Source organism: Lepisosteus oculatus, chromosome 11 (genome assembly GCF_040954835.1).
Source record: "Lepisosteus oculatus isolate fLepOcu1 chromosome 11, fLepOcu1.hap2, whole genome shotgun sequence".
In the NCBI taxonomy this organism is placed as follows: Eukaryota; Metazoa; Chordata; class Actinopteri; order Semionotiformes; family Lepisosteidae; genus Lepisosteus; species Lepisosteus oculatus.
Window position 1 is genome coordinate 32,043,414 of NC_090706.1, and position 12,848 is coordinate 32,056,261.

The following is a 12,848-nucleotide window of genomic DNA, read 5'->3' on the forward strand; positions in this document are numbered from 1 at the left end:
ATTAGGAGGCACAATTGCCTTCTCCTTTAGACCCACAAGAAATATTTAATGAAAACATTGTCATACATAAGCCATAATATACTTTATGTATGATTTTTTCTGCCATGCAAGGCACTGTATTGTGTCATATTTGATATATAGACTCTTCTTGCCTGGTTAAAGTTACCTGAGAAATTAACCTGATTGGAATGCTGTAGGTTTAGAGAGGTAGAGGTATGAAGAGAATTTTCTTTGCAAAATGTTGATCATTCTTTTAAGCTTGTATGATCCTTTCTTGAACTGGGGTTTACATCTGTTCATGCTGTAGCTTTTGTAGATGTTAAAAATAATTTGTTGTTTCAAGTGTGTAGCTAAACCAGCAGAGTTTGTACAACTTTACAGTGCTTAATTTGTACTTAGCGACTGATGGCATATTCCTTTATACAGGCTCTTTTGGAACACTAGAGCCTGCTTCCCTGGTGACATAAGTGTAATTGTTTCCAGCATGGTGCAAGTTAAAAGCTTGATCTCCACATTGATAATTTTGCAGACCTGAGGGACAGGATTTGAGATTTCATTCATCACCAATTTTAACCCAAAATATTTAATGACAACATAATGAACTTAATGAACACATAATGCACTACATTCACTATGACTCCATGTTTGCCTTATAATAAAATGTTAAAAAGTTTTATAGACAAATGAGGTGCATATAAGTTACTTATTGTCCAGTAATGCAGTTTTATTCATCAGATAAAAGCTTTGAAAGACACCCTTTTGTTCTTTATTTGAAACAACTTTTGTATAAACAAATAAGTTCAAGGGTCTCAAAAAATAGTGTAGTAATAACTGTGCTTTCAAAAACAACAGCAGCAATACATATATGAATGCACAACCACACCCAATAAATGTGCTTTCGTACTGTGAGTAATTTATTGGCTTGCGTGATGACAAAATGTGAAACTTAATCCTTCAAAGGGCAGAAGTCAACTGTTCCAGCACTCTCTAAACAGATCACCCTTTCCGTTATTGACACATGCTGTCGACATTCATCAAACCAGTCGATCTTTATTATCATTGGTTTTATTCTTCTGCCTTCCTGTCCTTATTCCCATGCTCTTGAAGTGACAGCTGTTAGGGAAAGTCTTCCTCTGAAGCAGTTGTTCCGTACAGTAACCCAAAATGAAGACATTCTGTACCCTGTTCCTGTCCTTTCGGCTCTTGAGATATTCTTTACAGCATTGTTATCTATCATTTATAGCATATTAAGTGAGGAATGCACTCAACCAAAGGCATTTTCCATACCATGGTGCCATGGCTCTAGTGGAGTTATTGGTCACAGCCTGACATCCAGGAATAGGAAATCAAAGGTCGACTTCAGCTGTTAAATATTTTTTAGGTGAAAACAACTTACAGAGTTTTACAGAGTTCATATCTGGGGAAACAGCACTGCATTTCTCTTAGTCACTACAATGGAAACAGGCAGTCTTTAAACAATATTGACAAAAAAATTAAGCGTAACACTTCTCGGCAACAAACCGTAGACAATTTGGGATTCAGTACAGTTCTGTGTGTGCATTTTTCAAGGACGCCTCCGTTTTACGTATTGATTCTGAAGGCGAAATACAGGGCAAGACTTCTTTTCATTACCAGTGGTCATTTAATAGCTAGTGTGGACAGACAGAGGACACCACCTCACCTAATGCATGTGCCTATTAGCTTGGTGTAGACAGAATAACTACCATTTCCACCTTTAGAAGGGAGCTTGGCTGGAGCTGACCACACACTGCACTCTTTCAAGTCGGAAACCAGTCACATGGACAAGCAAGGAATGCTGACATTTCATATTTCAGGGCCGGCTTTCCACACTGCAGACGTCTTATGAATGCTTCTATACCAAATACAATGGTTGCCTTTTCTGTATTTAACATTGAAATGATATATTCACACAAGTTCACTTGCAAAAGTGTTTCAGTATCTGAAACAGAAATAGGAATGTTTACATGTCCACATGTAAGATACTTAACAATATTTAATCTTGAAAGTATGTTTTTTGGCTTTAAAGATTTAAGAGACAGTTTCCAGTGTAGTGTAATGCTAGGAAGGACTTGATGAACAAAATTATTTTGACTTCATAGGATAGACAACACTGGGAAGTTCACATTAATACTTGTTTGTGCGGAAGTGGAGTGCTGGGGAGCAGGAAGAAATCCATGCATTCTCTCTTCAGTTTAAATTAAGAATATCTCTGTTCATATGTTTGCATTTGTATCAACAGTTACTGAAGGAGAATAATGCCTCTGTGTTTTCAGGGCCTGGCTGTTCTGTGCGAATCGGTAAGAAGGGGAAAAGTTCCAGTTAACTGCAGAGAGGAAATGCCCTTTCATATAAATAAGGAAGGAATGCCACTGGAACAGTGTTTTGACTATAAAGGTTGAAGATGATGTATCAAGAACAGCTCTCAATAAACTGGCTTATGGTAAGTTGTAAAATTGCTTGAAATATCTGCCTATGATTCTTTACAATATAGACTTGAGATGGAGTTTTCGTATTAAATGCTTTAACCTCATATTCTTAAAGGTAATTATTTTGCTAGTAGTGTCACTTTATCAGTACCTTACTCCAGACACTGTTGGCATCAGCTCTCTAAATACTATAAAGATGCTTCATTTCATGTCAAGAGACTGAAATTTGGGTTTCAGACATACTCTGAGGAATTCTTTGCTAGGAAAATGGGGTTCACCTAAATAGAATTGTCTTTGTAGAAAATCGAGCAGCTTATGACATCCAGATACTTTATAGTGCAGCCTTTTCCCCTTGTCCAGTGGTCATACAGTAGGTGCAATCATTGTCATAGTGAGAGCTCTTTCCTCTTTTAAAAACTATAAAAATGAAGTTATATGATCTGGCTGACATTGGTACGTTACCAATTAAAGGTGTTTTTTTGTTGTCTCGCCAGACTTTTAAAAGTAATTAAAACTGATAAAGTAAAAGCCTCCCGTGAACAGTTTTGCACTTTCAAGGTGTGCATCACAAAGAGAATTAAAAAGGTGTATGTTGTGTAGCACCCATAAAACCTAGCCCTGTCATTAGTTTACATGGGAATAAATAGGTTTATAAATAAATTATAATGGTTTTCCCCCTATCATAAAAACTCATTATGTGACACGCTATTTTAGATTCTTCTTTTTGTGAAACTGTCTTTATGAAGAATGGATAATGTTAGTGTTTTTTAAGATGTGAAGTTCTATCAAATCGCACAAATCTGTTAAAAATGTAATTCCCTTTGCAGGGCTTACATTTTGCTGCTTTTAAGGATACGAAATCTATGGCCTCTACGGACACTCAGGTATTACTATGTAAAATGTGTACTTGACCAATAATATGAGGCGATTTGATTTCTCTGCTCATCGTTCATGCTCTATCACTAACCAGCTGACTGCTGAGGAGCCCTTCCCAGATTACCACTGAGTAATATCCGGGAAAACATTTGGAAAAGGCTGGAGAATAATGCAAGGCAATCGGATGCTGTGCAGTTAACCTGCCATCCTGGATTAGATTGAAAGTTAATATTTCATATCTTAATGATGGTTAAAAATGCAAGCCAGTTGTGGCTTTTTTTCTTTTTTTTTTTCTGGTGAGGATGCTGGTGTGGGGATAATTTCTCACTTACATTTATTATTGATACCATTGAAAAGCCAGAATTGAATTATTAATGCAAGAGTATGGCACTTCTTTGTTTTTCTTTTTTGCTATTTTTGTTTGTTAGTGTTTCCAGTTGCCGGTTTAAGTGTCCTCTGCTGACAGACTTGATTAGCCTTGTGGAACTGGAGCTTGACACTCTCCAGAAGAGAGCAGAGATGTAGTTTACAGTGATTAATTGGGAGGGGGGTAGGGCAGAGCCTGTAGATTGCATGTTGTGCAAGCAATTTAGATGTTCCAGATCATGTTTTTCATATCTGGATGTCACCAGCATCCGTTCTTTAATTTTATTTCTTTCAGTGAGGGCTCATATAAAAAAAACAAGTATTGCTCTTTGTAGATGAACAAACAACAAAGTAGAAGAGAGGGTATGTCATCATACCTTGCTTTTGAGAGTGATTTACCATATAGTCACTAATCACTTTCAAACATGTATGAAAATTATTTGTTTATAATATCCGTTCTTGTACTAGATTTACTGCAAAACAATTCACACGGAGACCTTAGGAATGGGAATGGTAGGATTTCAGCACTCACTGCTCTTAGTTTATATTGGATTAAAAAGTCATTGGAGAAACACTGCAGGATCTTGAGCTGCCATTACATTTAAAATTGCTTGGAGAGAGGATATTTGGTTTAATTTAAAATGTGAGGTTGTGAAAGACATTTTCCCAAAAATCCACATTATGAGTGGTCTGTAATTCTGCAAAGGCTGTAGTTAGTCTGTTTTTTTTTATTTGCAGGTCTGTGAAATTAAACCATGTGAGTCTTCTGTCACCCAGTTAGTCCATTTGAAATAATACATATCATATCCATCTGTCCCACACATTAAAGAAGTGTAAAAGGAGTACAATGAGGAGGTAAATTTTTCTCATGATCTCTGTGTACTTTGCTAAGAACTACAGCTGTCTACGGTTAATACAATATAGCACACTCATTTATATTAATTTCCTGTGTAGCGACCGTTAGTCAACATTGACGTAAATGTTAGTTGACTTCCTTTTTTGCCTTAATTGCTAGTGTTTATTTTCATGGTTATGCAAGATCAAAGCAAAGTGAAAAGCCTTAAGCACTGTGTACAAATGCAAACGTGACAAGCTAGAAAGGAGTTTGTTAAACTTGATTTATTGTATCCATTTTAGGTAATGAGGGCAGCAACTGGTGACATTATTCTGGGCTACAGCTGTAGCCTTTTAAATGAGAAAAGTTCACTAAAACAAACTCTGGCTTTTTATTCTATCAGTATGATCTGTGTTAAGTCACTGTACTGTACTGATAGACCTTGAGCAAAAACTAATCCTAATGCCAGCATGCAGGTTGTAAATTGTTAATTTGTTAATTAACAGGTCAAGACAAATTGAGTTGCGATGACAACATACAAATGTTAGTCATTAACTGTCCAAACTGGGAAGACAACTTCGCAAGCAGCATAATAACATATTTGAAAAATGTTATTGAAGGATGTGAATATACGGTGTGACTACACTGCTTTTAATTCTTGACCTTTAAAAAAACGTCTAGACAATAAAACCTGCCTTTCCACTTCTTAAGACTAATGCTTTTATTTGCCCCCACATTTTGGAACAGGCCTGTGTTATAAATAGAAGGCTGAGTTTCTCAGCATATAGTTGTAAGTGACGATCCTATTTGACTGGTGGCATTTAAATGCAGGAATGGTTTTAGAAAAAATGAGAAAAGAAACTGCAGCCAACAGAGCTGGTATTACAGTTGCATAAAAGGTCCTAAATTAATCATGTTATGAGAAGCTGGAGAAAATGCCATCTTGGGTTATTAAATTGTGACCTTGATTCCAAAGGGCTTAGTACATATGAAAAATGTACAAGTAGTGCTATACTGTGTTTGAATGCATTTTTGTGGTGTAATTCACACTGCCTCCTTCTGAACTGGTATGTCTGTACATGTGTTTTTGACCAAAAAATAATTGTGATGACAGGATAATTCAGATTTAACTTATCATAATGCACAACAGACAACAATATGAACATTCAACGTATCTGCAGTGCTTTGACATTCCTTTTTCCAATGTGTGTAATTAGCTTCCTTTCTCTTGTCAGTCAAGTTCAGAATGAATGCATTAACATAATGTTTATTTAAAGGTACTTTTTATATAATACAAATGCCCTCATCTGGAAGAAGGAAAATATGATCCACCTTGGATCATATGGCTGGTTTTCTTGATTTTTTTATTGGTCTTGTTTTCAGTTATTAGGTGGACATTATATGTGGGCCATATATCAGCATTAAAACATGTAGACTTCTTAGACAAATGGGCTTTATTCCCTTGTAGTGGTATTTCAGCATATTATATTATACATAAACCTTAAGGAGTGGAACAATATGGAAGAAATTCTTTTACACTTCTGGGACTACTTGCATTTTACATACAGCCACTATGGTTTCATTCACAAAAAAGTTCTGATGTAATAAGGTGTACCTTATGCAAGGTGACTGACTTCAAGACAAAGGCTGGGGTGGAGCAAACTTGATAAAGTGCACACATTTTTTTTGTGAATGAGGCTCTCAGTGATTAAGAACTAGCCCTTGAAACTCAGGCCACAGTTAAGCTTTTTAATTCCCTCTCCTTTTTGTCAAAGCTGTGTAGTGCATGTATTTTACGATTGCCCTTGATTTGATATAAGACTACATAGTTAGCGGCAGCTATAAATTCCAGCACCCTGCTTAATATCGCTGCTCCTGGGATTTTCCCGTGTGATTTATTGCCCTGGTTAATGTCTGTAAAGCCCGAAGTCTATGGAATGGAAACAGGTCCTTGTTTAAATAGTTTCATGAGTCAAAGACATTCTATTATGTCTGTTTCTGTTTATTTGCTTCAAGTTCCACCACACATCTTTAAATTGATAGCATATGTTTCATTTCGATTTCAAGTATCATAAAAGAAAAGAAAAGACCCCTTGAATTTGATAAATTTGTATATTTATTAAAGCTGTACTGGTATGCAAGTACTGCAGACCAAATGTGAATACTTAGACTGAAGCATTTATCCAAAACAACTTACAGCACATCTTTAGCCATTTATACAGCATGGATATTTCAGTGGAGGAATATAACTGAAATACCTTTCTCAAGAGTACAACAGCAGTGCCCACTCAGGACATGAACCTGTAAGTTTGTAATCCAGAAACCACATCACTGCTCTGCTGCAGGTTTCTTCTTATAAAGGTGCTATTGCCCACAGCTACGACTGACCTGTCTGAACAGTTTGCAATAGTTTATTGTATTAAGGAATTCTCAACAGTGTTACAAAACTTTTCTAATTGTCTGTACTAAGACAGCATTTCACTACTTTTATAAACAAGGTATAGACATTATTCAAGGTTGAAATGCAAAAAACAATGAAGAGTTTGAAAGTAATGTTACTATTGAAAATGAAGAATACAGGTTTCTGTTGGAAAAGTTGCAGTGTAGACTTTAATTTTCAGCAGTCAATCTAAAAAAGTACTGTATCAAAACGTTACTTTTCATGAAAGCCTGAATTTGCTCATAGTGTGGGAATACTATATGAGTAATTTCTTCCACAGTGCTCTGAAGACAGGACAGCTGGCTTTGTTTGTATGTGTATATTCATCATTCTTTCACTCCATATAATCAAAAATGAGCACAAAAAAGTCATGATAGTAAGGGAATGAATACCAGATTCCTGAATTTAAACTTCCACTGTCAGTGTTTTTTACCCCTGGGTTTGAGATATATTGGATGCTCCCGATTTGAACACAAGGTTCCAATCCTGAGAGAGTATGACAAATGGGTTAAGTTTAGTATATTATGTATCCAATATGTAAATCATATTAAAACAGACGTGTCGCAGCTTGAGCTCAAACATTTCAGCCAGACTGCCGTTCAGAGAGTGCTTTCTCTAGTGACAGAGAGGGCAACTAGTTAGTCAGTTAGGGCTAGTATTTATGGGGGCAGGGGTGCAGAATGACAGGTGTATCCAGTAGTCAGATCTCTCTTAAAGCTTGGAATTATAAATCTTTCCTATGTTTTATTTTTTCCGGTGAAAATGTACATTACACATTTCTAGGCACGTTTAACAATTCCAGATGAGGTGCTGTTCGTATAATGGAAACTTTGCTTACATGTACAGTACATTTAAAATACATTTAATCCTGCCTAGGTCCCTGGTTGCTGTCTGCATGTGTATTGTTGGGGGTTACATCTATATTAAAAGCCCAAAGGATGCATTCGTTTTTTTTTCCTTTCCACATTGGCAGTGGAAACTCATACCACTGAAAGATAAGGAACAGCATTTATCACCCCTCTCTCGCATTAGGTAGACCTTTTTTATCTACCACACATTTGGATTCCACTAAGTGCTGTGTGCATCAGGGACCGTATTCTCTAGACTGCAGTTGAGTTGGTACAGGAAATCTGTTGCCTTAGATGCATCTGCCTAGTCTGGTCAGGAAAAAATGCACAAACATGTAATGTTATAAATTTGAGTATAAATACTGCATACAGACAGCATTCTGAAGTGTCTAAGGAAGAAGACACTGTTAGGCTGTCATTACTATTACTTTATATACATAAAAATGTACCTTTAGTGAATATAAAGCCCAAGTGTTGGCTTTCACTAGAATCTCTGCTTTTAGAAAAAGAATTAAGAAACAATCAGAAATAGTTTCTATTTCTTTTTATTGCTACAAACAAAATGTAGTGTTGCAACGTTACACAACATACAGTCACTTTGTTAGGCTGCCCATGGTTAGTGTGTTAGGATTGCTTTTAATTGTAAAAACAAGCGTTTTTGTCACTACACTTGAGTTTAATTTAAAAAATAAAGGTCAGTGGCTAGAAATAGTATGACATTACCCAGAATAAGGAAGAAAACTCCTGTTAAATAGTGAATGCCTACTCATTCGTGGCATTTGCTATCCTTGTTAAAAAATTTATACTTTCACAAATACTGATATTATTTGTGATAACAATCCTGTCTGAACAACCCAGCTTGACCTCCTTTGTAATCCCTTGAGGACTGCATTATTAAAAAGCTTTAATCAGAATGGAATTGACCTGTAGTTTCTCACTTCACCTTTGTACAAAGAGCAGAAGAATCAAAAAGACCTTCATGCTCATGTATTATATGTAATGGCTTAGTAGTAGATATTGCTGCTACTAGTAGAGGATGCATTTTTCATTCTAGTGTTTGTAGAGCCTCATTTTATCTGTCAAGCAGGTGTTGCATAACTGTGCCAGTGATCAGTTTAAGTCAAATAAGTTAACTTGGTACAAAATAAAAAAATACTTTTTGAGTTTAATATCTTTGTGATGCTCCTCAATTTCTAGAGCAACTTGAACAGGCAAATTCTTGAATTCTGTGTACTCTACCCACTTTCTATAGTGTTTTTTTCACAAACTATGAATTGAAGAGCAGATGTTTTGTGACCAGCATGATATGCGATTAGCCTTTAAAACTATAAGCACTCATTAAATCTGGAAATGTGGTTTTACCATCAAATTTACATATACCCACTTGAAGTGATTCAGATTCCTGCTTTGTCAAGAAATTAACCAAAAACAGTCTTTGAAAATGTTCTACCTGGGCTGTCAATTTCTTTGAGACAACGGATGGGATGTGTCTGATGTATTACACACGTTTTTAATTCAGGTGGTCACTAAGGAAGAAGTCAACAACACACTTCAAACAGCCAAAGGACAGAATTCAGTATTAAGTACTATAAGCACAGGAGAGATCAAAATGTTTTGGATGCTAGTAGCACTCAAGAAGCATAAGTCACCTGATGGTGTTTTGCCACTTGTGCTCAGGTAAGTGACAGTGGAAATGGGTCAGTACCAATTAGCTTTAGAATTATTAATGTAGTATCCATCCGTAAGAGTGAAATGGAAATGTTTTCCTAGGGAATAGTCCTGCATGGGTTTAGAAAAAGTAGGTGTTGCTTAACTAACTTCTTGGAGTTCTATAAACAAGCTACATCCATGATGGATTCACACAGAGCACAAAGATTAATCTTGAAAATTGCAGGGAGGCATTCAGGAAACTGATAGATTGGATTGAAAATTGGTTAATCGAAAATGGAGATTACAGGTTACAGGGAAATACTGAAATTGGGGTGATGTAATGGTGTATCACAGAGATCTTTGCAAGGCCCAAATTGCTCTTTATGTACAGATAAGAAATTAGGAGGATTAGCAAATACCCCAGAATAGTGTTATGTTCAATAAGATATAGAAAATACCCAAGACTAGGTGAACTCGGAGATATCTGCCTGGTCTTGTTTATTGTAGTCAAGTGAAGCCAATACCCTTCCTTAAGGAAACAACAGGGTGAGATCAATTATTAGCTATCAAATGAGTTAGCTGGGCTGAATGTCCTTGTCTTGTTTGTAACCATTCTGTGTTCTTATTAAAATTATGGTGCTAGATCATTTACAGTAGATGTTATTATATAAGAGGGACTTTTTTCTTTTTAATGGTTGATTTAATAGTTTATTGTCCTTTTAAATATATTTAAGGTTCTTTATAGGTTTTGAAATCTGGAGTAGATTGAGCAGCATTGATGATGCATATTCTGAAATTGTTATACCCAGTGTCTCAGAGTTTCCTTGGAGATCTACTTAAAAATGGACAAGCTGCGGTCTTGTTGAACATGATTGCTTCAAAGGCTAGCTTTTTGTCCTTTAGTAGACGGTGTGAAACTTGACCCAGACCTGACTTCAGACCTTTGAAGGCTTGTGAATTGATGTCAATTCACAAGCCTTCATTTGTTATTGTCTTGTTTGAAATGATATAAGGCTTGATGATAATATTTTACTTTCTGTAGCCAGCTCAGCACAAATTTAGCCTTTTTATGTTTTAACAAATGGAAGTACCAACATACTTCAAAAAGTTGGTAATGGGGTAGTGTTTTCTTAACGTAAATCCTCAAGAAATTAAATTAAAGCACTAAAGACTTATTTCTGAGACCTGAGTTTGTTTACTGGTTTGCATTAATGAAATGGTGCTTAAAAATACTTTGACTTTTTGTACAGTGTATGTTTTTAGATTAGTTTGCAGTAAGAAGACCTAGCAGTATTCTACTCTTGTCCGTGTGTAGCCGAGTCGTGAAAACTGTGGTTGAAACCATAACATAAAATTGTGGAACTTCTTGATAAGCAGTAAAAACAAGATAAGAAGTGAGATTATAGACCAAGAGGTTCTGAAAGTCTGAAGGTCAGGAGGCCTTTGTGTTCCATAATGATTCTCTTCATGAGTCCCTTCAAAGCACTCCACTCTGAGTAGCAGGGTCTATTGTAGGTGACTCTTATCAATCCCAGCAGCTACTGCCGATAATGGTATTTCCTCTCAGGAAATCAAAGAAATGTTTAAAGAAAACCAACAAATTTCAATGGTTGCCTAAATGAAAATGGAATAAAAAATTTGCTCTTTTGAGAAAAGAGCTATATTTAAAATAGTTAATGGGGAATAATTTTTGAGTCATTTGCAACCAATTAAGAGGAGAATGTCTTGACAGTTTCGCAGTTTAGTCACAAGGGAATGTTACAAAATTAAGGTTATATGGTTTGTCATTTTTTTGTTTATTTGGTTATGCTTTTTTCTAAGGATTTTTTTACAGCTAAAACATTTAAACTAAAAAGCTCATTTGGTCCATCTGGTTCATTTGGTTGGATCACTCTTAGCTGAGTGATCCAAAGATCACATCTAGCTGCTCCTTTACTTAATAGCTTGGTCCAGCTTTTCACAACCATTTATGTAAAGAAATGGCCCCTGTTCTGAGTTCTAGATTCCATTCCTTGTAGTTTCTACTTGTGGTTTGTGTTTTCCTTTTGACTCTGAAGATACTGAATGGGTTGTTTGCCAGTGGCTTTGATTCAAGTGGAATACTTGAATCAAGTCCCCTTGTAGTTGTTTGTTGAAGACTAAAAAGCTCAGTTTTTTTTTAGGTTGTGAGAGTAAGACATTCACAGAAAATCTAACTTTTTGTTGTACTCTGAAATCATTTCAGAGAAGTTTTTTTTTTGTAATATGATAGACAAAATTGTACCCAACACTCTAAATGAGGTCTTCCCGAGACCATTGTACTATTTAAATTTGAATCTAAATAAGATTTAGATTTGGGACTTCTAACAGTATATCCTAACATTTTGTTTCCCTTTTTAATTACTTCTTCACACTCTCTAGAAGACCACAATGATTGATCTCTGATTTGTCTGCAAAAAGACAACTAAGATAGATAAGAACTACGTGATCTTTCAAACACTGGTATTTTGTCTTTACCATTGTTTTGTAGCATTCTGGCCAATCAAATAATATAGTTCTGCCAGCATAGTTACAGTCTTATCTTAAACATCGAGTGATAGAGAAAATGGGCTTTTACCCAATAGATCAATGGTTACAAATGACTTGCCTTAAAAGACAGTACAATAGATCTATTTTCTTAAAAATCTGGCTGATTGGATGCTACTCATACCATTTTGACACACAACGTACATGCTCTCAATTTAAGCAGTCACAGCTTTACGGGGTTGACTCCAGAAAATGGTCAATATTGGGGGGGGAGTGCTTTATTATCCGAAAACATTGTCAAGCATGCTTACAAGAGCTAGTTAGTGAGTCTATACAGTTGCCTTATTTTCCTTTATTTATTGTTTCTGTACTTAATTTTATTTACTGTTTTTGTAACTTTTTTTTGTAGGTTTTTTTTATAACGGTTGTAGGGTAAAATTTGACTATATGCGAATCTGGTTTTAAGCGCTACTCAAAGTCCCTAACCTTCATGTATGTTGTCAACTTTTGCTTTCACATGAGCTAGCAGGGTAACATTGCCAATAGCATTTTATTTTTTCTATAAAGTTGGTCACAAAAAATGTTGCAGTTTATCAGAATATCCAGAACCTTAACCCATACAAAGGAAACCATTTATGGTAAATTGTTTACAGAATTATATTGGTAAAAACAAATATGATATTAAGACTGAAATTTGCATATAGTAGGGAGCCTGGTGTTTTATCTGCATATCGCAGTCAAACATTAGCATAAAGGCTTTTATTAACTTGTTCAGCATGGAAGCTTTATTGCTGTTCCCAGTGGATATTTTAGTCTTGGCGGGCTAAGGATTGGGAGTGTGAAGATAAGAATGTGGCTTATGAGTTTGCCATACACTTTTT

At 35.7% G+C, this 12,848-nt stretch overlaps 1 protein-coding gene across 5 annotated transcripts in view; it reads left to right on the forward strand.

Moving 5' to 3' along the window:
- ndst1b (N-deacetylase/N-sulfotransferase (heparan glucosaminyl) 1b) overlaps positions 1-12,848 on the forward strand; it is an 81,237-nt gene that overhangs the window by 23,088 nt on the left and 45,301 nt on the right. For 3 of the 5 annotated variants that reach the window (XM_069196100.1, XM_069196099.1, XM_015349850.2), the window contains one exon: positions 2,295-2,461. The exons of 1 other annotated variant lie outside the window; for it this stretch is intronic. The gene's annotated coding sequence lies outside the window, so the exon portion shown is untranslated. Of the gene's footprint in view, positions 1-2,294; positions 2,462-3,274; positions 3,332-12,848 lie in introns of all 5 variants that reach the window. One more of the 5 variants, XM_069196101.1, reaches the window with a different exon arrangement.